General features: G+C 36.7%; 1 pseudogene; it reads right to left on the bottom strand.

Annotated features, from left to right (window-relative positions):
- LOC136386470 (upstream-binding protein 1 pseudogene) overlaps positions 1 to 1,462 on the bottom strand; it is a 37,810-nt pseudogene extending 36,348 nt beyond the window's left edge.
- Between the last annotated feature and the right edge of the window lie 12,634 nt (positions 1,463 to 14,096).

Here is a 14,096-nt window from a genome sequence, read left to right as displayed (position 1 = left end):
AGCTTCACATGTTAATTAGGATTACTTTGTCACATTTAGCACCTGAGTTGATCTAGAGTGTACTAGATGGTTTTACTCACATGGTTGGTACCTTGCTGAGTTGGTAAGAAAGCTGGACCCTATCTCATCCCATGCTGTTTAAAAGCTCTCCCACTGTTTCTTTTCTGCCAGTCACAGGAAAGCAACAAAAGACTATAGAAATGTGAAATCTGCACCAAATAAAAGGAAAACTCTCCCAGTTTCATACCTATTCAGTGCAGTTCGATGTGGGCTCATGCACAGATTTTTTAGGGCTCCTTAGGTAGCTATCCCGTATATCCTCTACAGACTCATCACTGACTGATGGCTTATCAGAACGGAGTTTCTCCACCAAGCTGCTGGTTTCTTTCAACTGCTTATCCCACCAAGTAATGTTATTCCTATGTGGTGGCACTTTGTAATAAACTCACCGATATTCATGTTGCACTTTGGTTACAGATTCGAATTTAGCGAGCCACAGAACACACTGAAGTTTCCTCTGTACCGTCCACATCTCGACTGGCATGGCTGTGGGCTGCTCCGCTGTATACACAGTGTTACATCATCATCTGTGCATGCACACATGCTGCCACATCATCCTACAGAAACTGGGAGGGTTCAATTGTGAAACATGACAGTTCAATTATGGACGCTTCTCTTAATAGTTAGGGCATCATGTTAGTCAAAACAATCATAAACCAGCCCTGGCTGAGTAGCTCAGTTGGTTGAAGCATGGTTCTAATATGCCAAGATTGTGGGTTTCATCTCCAGTCAGGGCACATACAAAGAGCAACCAATGAGTGAATAAGTGAGTGAAACAACAGATTGATGTTTCTCTCTCCCTTTCTCTCTCTCTCCCCTTTTCTCTCTAAAATCAATTTAAAAAACATAAACCAGCCCAGATATAAAAAAAAGAAAGTCAAATAATTTGTAGCTATCTTGAACCTGCCAATCTTAGCATAATGTTTTAACTGAAGCAATATTAGCATTTAAGCGTTTAAACTACTAAATACATATTTATTCGCTTCTTGTTTTAGTGGTCATAATTTATTGATACATTATTTGAAAACATCATTATTATCCTCAATGAGATTACAATTTAGGTTGATGTGGGAGGGATAAACATTTCAATATAAAATAATATGATAATTACTTGAATGGAGATAAACACAGTGAAGCGGGAAACAGGGAAGGGAGCAGGAGGTGTCAGATATATTTTCCTAGAAAAGAGAAAAATTCAACTGACTATAAGAGCATTATGGAAAATTAACATACAAAATAAAACAAGATGATACAAATATTGATCGATTTACTACTTATGCAACTTAAGACCATTTGACTTTATGACCACAATCGCTAGCCACGACTGCTCCGTGTCTGGCAGCGCAAGTGTTGCCCAGCTGGGTGTACGACAGTGCAGACCAGCTTCTGGCAGCTCTACCATCTCCCCATGCACCATTTCAACTGTTATCCCAGACTCAGTACAGCAATTTGTGTTTTGTGTCTTGGATATTTTTCATCAAACCCCTCCCAAGATGTCTACCAAGTGGAAATTGTCTTTGCAAATATTAAACCAGTTGTACTGGTAATACAGTGTTTTACTTAAACCTGACGAATGTAAAAATAAGAAACAAAATGGTGTAGAGATGATACAAATGGCATAAAATGAAAAAAGAAAATTATCATATATAACAATAATGAAAAAATTATGATAAAATATGACTTAAAGATTTTTATAACATCATTTCACAGTACTGTACATATAGCTTACACAACTTACAACCAAATCGTGTTATGACCGGTCTGTCGGAACTAATCGTGGTTGTAAGTCGAGCACTAGCTGTATTCTATAAAGAAGAGGAAAGCATGTTATATGAAAATCCTTTTCTGCACTTTTACCATCACTGAGATAATACTTCCCACTCCTTTATTTGTTTCCCACAGTACCTACATATATTTCTATCACAGCACTTCAATCATCTACTGTATGAGTATCCTCCCCCATTAGAGTAAAAGCTCCTTGATGGCAAAGACTATGACTTGTGTCTGTATCTTTGATAAATGAATAAAATATCTCAATTATTTTTTGTTACACAAAAATCTTGAGTTTATTCTCAGATGTTTCTGATAACTGAAACATGAGCATCAAGTCAAGATCATGCTAATACATAACCAAATGAACACATTTTAAGGATATATTTTTATTATTATTGATTTTTAATTTTTATTACAAGTTTTTATCTTAAAATAGATTTAGATTCACAGAAAAATTGAGCAGGTGCCACAGAGAATTTCTTATATATATCCCGCACCCAATTTTCTCTATTATCAATACCTTACATTAATATGGTGTATATATAGTATGCTGTGGCAACAATGAACTTCCCAGAGACCAGATGACATTGTTCAAGGGGCTGAGAGGAGGCAACAGCTTCAGTCAGCAGACTGAAGGACTGAAGCCTCATCACCAGTCTTACTCAGATATTAGCCAGTAAAAATAATCCAAGGGAATAGAAGAGATTGTCAGGGGGTAAAGTAAAAGACAAGAAACATGCTGACTAGCCTGACCAGGCGGTGGTGCAGTGGATAGAGCATCAGACTGGGATGCAGAAGACCCAGGTTCAAGACCCCCAGGTCGCCAGCTTGAGCGTGGGCTCATCTGGTTTGAGCAAAAATTCACCAGCTTGGACCCAAGGTCGCTGGCTCAAGCAAGGGGTTACTTGGTCTGCTGAAGGCCCATGGTCAAGGCACATATGAGAAAGCAATCAATGAACAACTAAGGTGTCACAATGCGCAACGAAAAACTGATGATTGATGCTTTTCATCTCTCCATTTCTGTCTGTCTGTCCCTGTCTATCCCTCACTCTGACTCTCTCTCTGTCTCTGTAAAAAAAAAAAAAAAAAAAAAAAAAAAGAAACATGCTGACTCCTAATCTCTGTTCTGACAGCCTAAACGTATCCTGTGTTGCTGAATCTTATCCTATTGTTTTGCTGTTTCCAGCGTGCACTGTTTTCTGTACTGGTCAGAGCAGTCTCTGCCCTGGGCTTCTGCCCTAGGGCATCTCATTGTCTTTGATTGTTATTCTAACTCTGCATATTTTCAGACCATATTCTTTATATCGCCTTTTTCGTTTTAGTAAAGATTAACAGAGTAAGATGGTTAAGTGGTTGCAGTGGAAGGTGAAGAACAAACCTAGAGACAGGTTTCTAGGGGTTATAGCCTGTCTGTATTGTGCAAAACTTCTTCAGTATGCATGTTTAGATGTTTAAAGTGTCCCAGGTCAAGTCAGGCTCTCCCTGAGTGCTTGGGAGTGAGTTAGGTGTCCTCTTCTTTTTTGGGTTCATTTCCGGAGGTGGATTCACTATCAGTTTCTGGATCCCTGGAACTAGGTTGCTTTCTAGGGGCTGATGCCAATACATAATAAGGCTTCACATTTCTCACTGGTAATCAAAAAAGACTGGTTGATGACTAAATTAGAACATACCCTGGCCCCCAGGTTAGTAATTTGACTGGATTGTGCCACTCAGAGCCAGTTAATATATCCCACTAAAACATGAGATACTTAAGCCATTGCTCAGCTGCTATAAAATGCCTCCCAGTTGCAGATAAGAAAATGCTCAAAAATTAAGAGAAAAAAGGGCCTTATACAATTTTTCTTGTGGGTTGAGTCTGTCCTCCTGACTCCCCCTTTTTGTGTGTGTAGTTGGAGCTTAAGAAAGCTATTGACTCTTTCTATAATACCTGTAAGTTTGGGTGAATTTTTCAAGATCTTGAGGCCCCTAAGAAAGTTCTAATGTTACATTTTATTTTTCTTTCAGAGAAATCCTTTTTCTAAAATCTTTTCTTTCTTCCTTTTCTCATCTTTGTCTACTTTTTCAGTTCCTTATTTATTTTCTTCACACAAACCTTCTACAACCTGCACAGACCTGCAACTTACAGAAACCTTTACCATTCAGAAATAACCAATTTTTAGAACAATTTACTTTCTTCCTTTTTCTTTCAAAAGTATCTCTATACTTTATAACTTTTATTATTAAAACTATACAATTTCTTTCTAATTAATCAGAATTCTCAATTTTTAAAGACCTTAACTTTCAGTGACAACTATATCAGTAATAAGCAATTTTAAATTGATACCTTTTTTTTTTACAGAGACAGAGTCAGAGATAGGGACAGACAGACAGGAACAGAGAGAGATGAGAAGCATCAATCATCAGTTTTTTGTTGCAACACCTTAGTTGTTCATTGATTGCTTTCTCCTATGTGCCTTGAACACAGGCCTTCAGCAGACTGAGTAACCCCTTGCTTGAGCCAGTGACCTTGGGTCCAAGCTGGTGAGCTTTGCTCAAACCAGATGAGCCTGCGCTCAAACTGGTGACCTCGAGGTCTCGAACCTGGGTCCTCGGCGTCCCAGTCCAATGCTCTATCCATTGCGCCACCGCCTGGTCAGGCAAATTAATACTTTAGTGAATATACTTTATGGCCCCTAGAAGCAGGTTCCTTTATTGGCAAACAAACTTACACTTTCAAAAGATATAATAAAGATAACAGGAACCTTTTGTAAACCTAGGGAAAAAGCATATTTTTGTTAAGAACTTTAAATGACATTCATTAAATTAAAACTAGTAGTAATATCAAATGTATTTTTGATCACGTGGTTAAGAAAATTTGAAATAGTTTTATATTTTACAGTATTATTGATACTTTTTCTTTTGTTCTCAGCATTACAGTAGTTTCCAGGTCTCTAGAAGGCCTTAAGATATTTAAATGACCTGGTTTATCTCTTTTTCTTCTTAAAATTATCCTTAGTTATTTTTTAAAAAAGCCAAATCAAGATTATCCTAGTTTCAATATTAAGTCTAGTTTTACCTTGGCCTGGTAATTATCATAAACACAACAAGAATAGTAATTGATCAAATTAGTTTTTTACAATCTGCTTTGCTGGACCTTTAAAGGGAATTTTTAGATTGAGTTTGAATTAGTCTCTCAGGGCACACACAAAGCCAAGCTACATAGGTTCTGCCTGTAATCTTTCTAAAAATGTCCTTCTTTCTCACTTTTGGGGAGAGGTGAGCGTTTGGTGAGGGCAATTTGAGTTTTTAAAGGGGCTTTGGATTTAAGGGATCCCTTTACTCAAACCTAACAGACTTTAGTTGATTAAGGAAAAGGGGTGAAGGTCTCTTCTACTTTAGCTACTTCCTGCTGTTTAGGGGTGGTGAAATATCTAGGGGGAGGTCCTGGTTTGAGGTTCAGGCCTGGTGGGGAGAACAGTTTTTACCAGCCTTTTCTAATCCCAAGGTGTCATTTCATATCACATCCCAATTGCTTCAACCATCCCCTTGGTAAATTGCTTTCCCAATCTTCTAAGTCTGAACTCCCCTCATTTGCATACTAAGGGCATTGTTGTCACACCATGAGTAAGAAGGCAGTTAAATTTTGATCCAACAACCTGGCACTCAGAGGAGTCTCCATATCTGTAACTTAAGACTCCATTGCTCAGGGGAAAGGAAATTTCTCATGATAAAGGAGAGATGAAGGGAAAGGAAAATACCATGGGCTGACCCCTAAAAGTGACCTCACTGCATTCAAGGGTTAGTTCCTTGCTTGCTTGTGTCCCTTACCAAACAGGATGAACAGACATCCTTTTTCTTTGCCAAGCTTGGGAGGTTGTTTCTTCTGGCACATCATGTGGAACACCACTTGTTGTGGCAACAATGAATTACTCAAAGTAACAAACCTTATATTTGGTTCCCATTTCCCATATGGGGCACCACTTGTCGTGGTGAAAATGAGCTACTCAGAGACCATATAACATGCTCTGAGGGGCTGAGGTCAGCAGACCAAAGTACTGAAACCCCATCCCCAGCCTTACTCAGATATTTACTAGCAAGTAGAAACAACCGAGGGAAGCAGACAGCAGAAGTTTTCAGGAGGTGCAGTAAAGGACAAGGAACATGCTGACTCCTAATCTCTGTGCTGAGAGCCTATACATATTCTGTGTTGTTGAATCTTATCCTATTGTTTTGTTGTTTTCAGCACGCACTGTTTCCAGTATGGGTCAGAGAGGCCACTGAGCCCTCGTCTGCTCAGAGCTTCACCCTAGGGTAGCTTGCTATCTCTGATTGTTATTCTAATTCTGCATATTTTAGAGCATATTCTGAAAATATGATATATATTGCATTAGTGAATCAATTTTGTTCATTATTATTAAACTAAAGTCCATACTTCATTCAAATATCCTTTGTTTTTACCAAATGCCCTTTTTTATTCTAGGATCCCAAGCAAAATGCACATTATATTTTATATTTATATCTTCTTAAGCTCTCAACTATGACAGTATCTCAACTTTTTCTTATTTTTAATGATCTTGATAATTTGGGGAAGTAATGGTCATATGTATTGTAGAGCCCCTCTATTTAAATTTGCCTGATATTTATCTCATGATTAGATTTAGAAGATGTGTCTTGGAAAGGACAATCACCTAGTTACAGTAACATTTTCATCATGTCATATCAAGCGCACGTACTATCAATAAAATTTATAACTGTTGATGTTGATGTAGAACAGAGATGAACAGTGAGAGATAGACTCTCTTTATCCCTGATAATTTCCTTTGTCTTGAAGTTGGCTTTATCTGAAATTAATGTAGCTATTTTCTCCTCTTCCTGATTGGTGTTAGCATGGTATATGTTTCTCCTTTTTACTTATAATCTATCTGTGTCTTTATATTTAAAGTTAGTTTCTTGTAAACAACATATATTTGAGTATTTTCATTTTGCCCACTCTGCTAGTCTCTTTTTCAATTGGTGTTTTCACACCATTCATGATTAAGATAATTATCTATACAATCATTGGCTTCTAAGACTCCTCAATTTTACCTTATCCTTGTAATACAATACCAGAGCAGATTCAGAGATCTACTGTGGCCTGTTACAACCTCAGGGAGCACTCATATGCATCCATTTATTTTTCTTTTTACCCTCAAACTTAAGAAAACAGCATAAAAGTTGAAACCATTATCTTTCAGTAAGAAAAGCTTTGTACTCCCTGACAATAAAGGTCACTAATTCCTTGAAAATGCAAAATAATACATTTTTAAGAAAATTAAAATAAAACATCTGCTAGAAGTTCTTCTGAGTTATTTTGGAGTCAAATTAACAAGGATCTTTCAACCTGCAACTTCACAAATCTGTCAAGGTATTTAACCTGAGGTATAGAGCTAGAAACTTTCTTGTGGTCCACCTCCAAGTGGGAACAATGGTGTGTTTCAATATTAAGAAAATGCCTTTGTAAATACAGTTTAAATGGAAGAGGCCTCATCTGGTGCTCTATCCCTTTTGCTGACACTTCCTCTTCTCCATTTAAAAATGCATAAAAGTTAAAGAGTTGAAAGCATTTTTATGAATGAATGAATAAATGAATGAAAAAATAAATAAAAATAATAATAAAATAACTAAATGGTAATATTAATTCCACTATGGTAAAAAGGAACACTAAAAACTAAGCAAAGGTCTTTGTCTTTATTTAAAAAAAAACTATAGAAAGCTCACAAATGTCCTATGAACTGTGATGAAAACAGCTTGTTTCCTTCCCCCTATGATCCTCTGGTTTAAAGGAGGGAATCAGAGAATAAATAACCTGTCCAAAGTTCCCTAATTGTATAACCAAGAACAGAGTCACTTTTTTAACAGAGCCTTAATCAAATGTTTTCATATTTGATGCCTGTTGCATCCACTGGGTATGAGAACAAACGTTGGAGACTTTCAGGAGTTTAGATGTTACTTTATTGGCCAGTTTAACCTGCGCAGGAGCGAGCTCTCAAGGTGTCCGTTGACACCGTACCCACAAGGAGCTGCAAACGAGAGTCGCACCTGGCGCTTACAACTAGGTCCTTATATATCCTAAGTGAGCAAGCATTATACAGAAGCAGATGTGGCAGTTAGCTATTCGCTAGGGAGGTCACATGCAGCATAGCAACAGGGGCTGGAACATAGCAACAGGGGCCGGGTTTAGCTTAGTGGCAAATTTCAAACATAAACTTCTTTGTTCTCAGCCTCACAGGGGCCCTATCAGCACTCCCTGTTCCTGCTCCTTCAATAGTTACACTTTGGCAGCCACAGCAGGGCCCTATGAGCACCTCCCTGTTCCTGCTCCAAAATGTTACACTCTGGCAGCCACAGCACGCCTCCCCGAATCTAACAATGCCCACATGAATAAGGACAGCCTCATCCACTTCCCTGTCTCATCAGCAACGTCCAAACCTATAACAAGCAGACCAGTCTCTCTCCTCACAGATGCAGCTACACTTGATACTGAACAGAGAACTGTAATCACTCTTAAGATCAAGAAGTCTCCTCAAAGCCATTCTGAAGACTTCGATTATGAGAAGAGCCTAAATTTAGAAAGCACATGTGCAATATTTACATAGCCATGATATTGAGAAACACTCTCTGTCACTAATAGCAAGTAGTGCTATAATAAACAAGGAGGCTTGTCATGGCCAGGGAAAAATTAGGGTGGAAAAGAGAAAAATAAATATAAACAATCAATTAATAGTTAATAATTTATCCCTCTTTAATAAGAGTCTTAATTTCTCCTTCAGCTATGGCTTTTCCATTTCTCTCTCTCTCTCTCTCTCTCTCTCTCTCTCTCTCTCTCTCTCTCCTGGTTATATAATTTCCATGCACGTTTCTCCTGGTTGTAATTTTTTTTCATATTGACACAATTATATTTTCATTTCAATTGAACATTTATCTATGTAGCACACATGCTTAGGACAAAAACTGAAGAAAAATGAAAGGAAATTATGATACATTTTTCAAACTTCTGTTGTTTATTGCAGATATTATTAACATTGTTTTATAGTGATACATAACAAGCTTTTCTTGACAAATATATATATCATTTTTACTTCATATTTATTGACATATCATATTATTTTGGAGAAGATAAATGATTTATCTTTAGTACAAAGCCATTTATTGCCATAATATTTCACAAGTGAATTGTCAATTTCCTCCATTATATTTTTTTAATTTATTTATTAAATTTAATGCAGTGACGTTAATAAATCAGGGTACATATGTTGAGAGAAAACATCTCTAGATTATTTTGACATTTGATTGTGCTGTATACCTCTCCCCCAAAGTTAAATTGTCTTCTGTCACCTTCTATCTGGTTTTCTTTGTGCCCCTACCCTCCCCCAACCCCTGTCTCCTTCTTCACCCCATCCACCCTCCCCCCACCCCCACCCCTGTTGCCATCACATTCTTGTTCATGTCTCTGAGTCTCATTTTTATGTCCCTTCTATGTATGGATTCATCTTAGTTTTTTTTCTGATTTACTAATTTCACTCCGTATAATGTTGTCAAGGTCCATCCATGTTATTGTAAATGATCCGATGTCATCATTTCTTATGGCTGAGTAGTATTCCATAGTATATATGTACCAAAGCTTTTTAATCCACTCGTCCTCTGACGGACACTTGGGCTGTTTCCAGATCTTCGCTATTGTGAACAATGCTGCCACAAACATGCGGGTGCATTTCTCCTTTTCGAGGCGTTCTATGGTGTCCTTGGGGTATATTCCTAAAAGTGGGATAGCTGGGTCAAAAGGCAGTTCGATTTTCAGTTTTTTGAGGAATCTCCATACTGTTTTCCACAGTGGCTACACCAGTCTGCATTCCCACCAGCAGTGCAGGAGGGTTCCCTTTTCTCCACATCCTCGCCAGCATTTATTCTGTGTTGTTTTGTTGATAATCGCCATTTTGATTGGTGTGAAGTGATATTTCATTGTGGTTTTAATTTGCATTTCTCTAATGATTAGTGATGTTGAGCATTTTTCATCTGCCTATTGGCCATCTGTATGTCCTCTTTGGAGAAGTGTCTATTCATCTCTTTTCCCATTTGTGGATTGGGTTGTTTGTCTTCCTGGTGTTGAGTTTTACAAGTTCTTTATAAATTTTGGTTATTAACCCCTAATCAGACCTATTGTCATATATGTTCTCCCATTGTGTAGTTTGTCTTTTTATTCTGTTCTTGTTGTCTTTAGCTGTTCAAAAGCCTTTTAGTTTGATATAGTCCCATTTATTTATCCTGTCTTTTATTTCACTTCCCCGTGGAGATAAATCAACAAATATATTGCTCCGAGAGATGTCCGAGAGCTTACTGCCTATGTTTTCTTCTAAGATGCTTATGGTTTCATGGCCTACATTTAAGTCTTTTATCCATTTTGAGTTTATTTTTGTGAGTAGTGGAAGCTGGTGATCTAGTTTCATTTTTTTGCAGGTAGCTGTCCAATTTTCCCAACACCATTTGTTAAAGAGGCTGTCTTTACTCCATTGTATTTTCTTACCTCCTTTATCAAATATCACTTGTCCATAGAACTGTGGGTATATTTCTGGGTTCTCTGTTCTGTTCCATTGATCTATATGCCTGTTCTTATGCCAGTACCAGGCTGTTTTGAGTACAATGGCCTTGTAGTATAACTTGATATCAGGAAGTGTGATACCTCCCACTTTATTCTTCTTTTTTAAGATTGCTGAGGCTATTTGTGTTCTCTTTTGGTTCCATATAAATTTTTGGAATATGTGTTCTATATCTTTGAAGTATGTCATTGTTAGTTTAATTGGTATTGCATTGAATTTATAGATTGCTTTGGGTAATATAGACATTTTAATGATGTTTATTCTTTCTAACCATGAGCACGGTATATGCTTCCACTTCTTTGTATCTTCCTTGATTTCTTTTATCAATGCTTTGTAATTTTCTGAGTACAAGTCTTTAGTCTCCTTGGTTAAGTTTATTCCTAGGTACTTTATTTTTTTGGTTGTAATTGTGAAGGGGATTGTTTCCTTAATTTCTCTTTCTGACTGTTCATTGTTGGTGTATAAAAATGCCTCTGATTTCTGAGTGTTGATTTTATATCCTGCCACGTTGCTGAATTCATTTATCAGGTCCAGTAGCTTTTTGACTGAGACTTTAGGGTTTTCTATATGCAATATCATATCATCTGCAAATAATGATAGTTTTGCTTCTTCTTTTCCAACTTGAATGCCTTTTATTTCTTCTTCTTGTCTGATTGCTGTTGCTAGGACTTCCAGGATCATGTTAAATAAGAGTGGTGAAAGGGTCACCCCTGCCTTGTTCCTGATCTTAAGGTTATTGCTTTTAATTTTTTCCCATTGAGCATGATGTTGGCTGTGGGTTTCTCATAGATGGCTTTTATCATGTTGAGGTATGTTCCCTGTATTCCCACTTTGCTGAGAGTTTTGATCATGAATGGGTGCTGGATTTTATCAAATGCTTTTTCTGCATCTATTGAAATTATCATATGGTTTTTCTCCTTCTTTTTGATTATGTGATGAATCACATTGATTGATTTACAAATATTGTACCAGCCTTGCCTCCCCAGAATAAATCACACTTGATCATGGTGTATGATTTTTTCCATATATTGTTGTTTCCGGTTTGCTAATATTTTGTTGAGGATTTTAGCATCTATATTCATCAGAGATATTGGCCTATAATTTTCTTTCTTTGTGTTGTCTTTGCCTGGTTTTGGAATCAGAATTATGCTCGCCTCATAAAAGGAGCTTGGAAGTCTTCCTTCCTCTTGAATTTTTTGAAATAGTTTGAGAAGGATAGGAGTTAGTTCTTCTTTGAATATTTGGTAGAATTCCGTTGTGAAGCCATAGGGCCCCGGACTTTTTTTTGTTGGGAGTTTTTTGATAACTGTTTCCATCTCATTTGTTGTAATCGGTCTGTTTAGGTTTTCTGATTCTTCCAGATTGATTTTTGGAAGATTGTATGTTTCAAGGAATTTGTCCATTTCATCTAGGTTGTCTAGTTTTTTGGCATACAGTTCTTCATAGTATTTTCTTACAATATTTTGTATTTCTGTTGTGTCAGTTGTTATTTCTCCTCTCTCATTTCTAATTTTATTTATTTGAGTCCTCTCTCTCTTTTTCTTGGTGAGTCTACTTAAAGGTTCATCAATCTTGTTTACCTTTTCAAAGAACCAGCTCCTAGTTTCATTGATCTTCTGTATTGTTTCTTTAGCCTCTATGTCATTTATTTCTGCTCTGATCTTTATTATTTCCTTCCTTCTACTACATTTGGGCTTTACTTGCTGTTCTTTTTCTAATTCTTTTAGATGCAGGGTTAAGTTGTTTATTTGAGCTTTTTCTAGCTTCTTAAAGTGTGCCTGTAGTGCTATGAACTTCCCTCTCAGCACTGCTTTCACTGTGTCCCATAAATTTTGAGTTGTTGTATGCTCATTGTCATTCGTTTCTAGGAATTTTTTTTTATTTCTTCTTTGCTCTCATTCTTAATCCATTCATTATTTAACACCCTGCTATTTAGTTTCCATGTGTTTGAGAATTTTTGAGCTTTTCTGTTGTGATTCATTTCTAGTTTCATGCCGTTGTGATCAGAGAAAGTGCTTTATATGATTTCAGTCTTCTTAAATTTGTTGAGAGCACTTTTGTGCCCTAACAAGTGGTCTATCCTAGAGAATGTACCATGAGCACTTGAAAAGAATGTATATTCTGCTGCTTTAGGGTGAAAGGTTCTGAATATATCTATTAAATCGAGTTGATCTAGTGTTTCCAATAAGTCTGCTGTTTCTTTGTTAATTTTCTTTCTTGAGGATCTATCTAGTGATTAGTGGGGTATTGAAATCCCCTACTATTATAGTATTGCTGTTGATCTCACCCTTTAAATCCATAAAAGTCTGTTTTATATATTTGGGTGCTCCTATATTAGGTGCATAGATATTTATAATAGTTATATCTTCCTATTGGATTACTCCCTTTATCATTATGTAGTGGCCTTCTTTATCTCTTACTATATCCTTTGTTTTAAAGTCCAATTTGTCTGATATAAGTATTGTTACCCAGCTTTTTTTATTTCATTTCCGTTTGCATGAAATGTTTTTTTCCATCCTTTTACCTTCAATCTATGTGTGTCTTTTGTTCTAAGGTGTGTCTCTTGTAAACAACATATGTATGGGTCCTGTTTTCTTATCCACGCAGCTACCTTATGTCTTTTGATTGGATCATTTAATCCATTTACAATTAAGGTTATTATTGATATGTAGTTGTTTATTGCCATTTTCTTCTTTAAAGATGTATTCCTTTTTTTGCTATATTCTTTTCCCACTTTGATCTGTTCACAACAGGCCCCTTAACATTTCCTGCAGCATTGGTTTGGTTGTAATGAATTCCTTGAGTTGTTTTTTTGTCTGGGAAGCTTTTTATTTCTCCTTCGATTTTAAATGATACCCTTGCTGAATAAAGTAGTCTTGGTTGTAGGTTCTTGTTCTGCATTACTTTGAATATTTCTTGCCATTCCCTTCTGGCCTCAAGTGTTTCTGTTGAGAAGTCGGATGTCATCCTTATGGGGGCTCCTTTGTAGGTGATAACTTTTTTTTCTCTTGCAGCTTTTAATATTTTCTCTTTATCGCTTAGCTTTGGTATTTTAATTATGATGTGTCTTGGTGTAGGTTTCTTTGGGTTTCTCTTTAATGGAGTCCTCTGTGCTTCTTGGACTTGTGAGAGTTTCTCTTGCATTAATTTAGGGAAATTTTCAGCTATGATATGATTGAACAACATCTCCATTCCTTTTTCCTTTTCTTCTTCTTCAGGAACCCCTATGATGCGGATGTTATTTCTCTTCATGTTGTCACAGAGCTCTCTAAGGGTTTCCTCTGACTTTTGAGTCTCTTTTCTCTTTTCTTCTCTGTTTTCATGCCTTCATTCCAGTTGTCCTCTAATTCACTGATTCGATCCTCTGCTCTATCTATCCTGTTTTTAATTCCTTCCATTGTGGTCTTTATTTCTGATATTGTATTTGTCATCTCCGACTGATTCTTTTTTATACTTGCTATTTCTTTATTTGGGTGTTCATAGTGACCATCCATTGTTGTTCTAAGATCCCTAAGCATCCTTACAATCATTATTTTGAACTCTGCATCTGGAAGTTTGATTATTTCCATATCGCTCAGTTCATCTCCTGAAGGTGTCATTTGTGGTTTCATTTGGATTGCACTTTTTTGTCTTCTCATGGTGTTTTATTTG

This window comes from Saccopteryx leptura, chromosome X, assembly GCF_036850995.1.
Source record: "Saccopteryx leptura isolate mSacLep1 chromosome X, mSacLep1_pri_phased_curated, whole genome shotgun sequence".
NCBI classification, from domain to species: domain Eukaryota; kingdom Metazoa; phylum Chordata; class Mammalia; order Chiroptera; family Emballonuridae; genus Saccopteryx; species Saccopteryx leptura.
The sequence above is the reverse complement of the archived record's forward strand: the minus strand, read 5'-3'. Positions and strand labels throughout refer to the sequence as shown.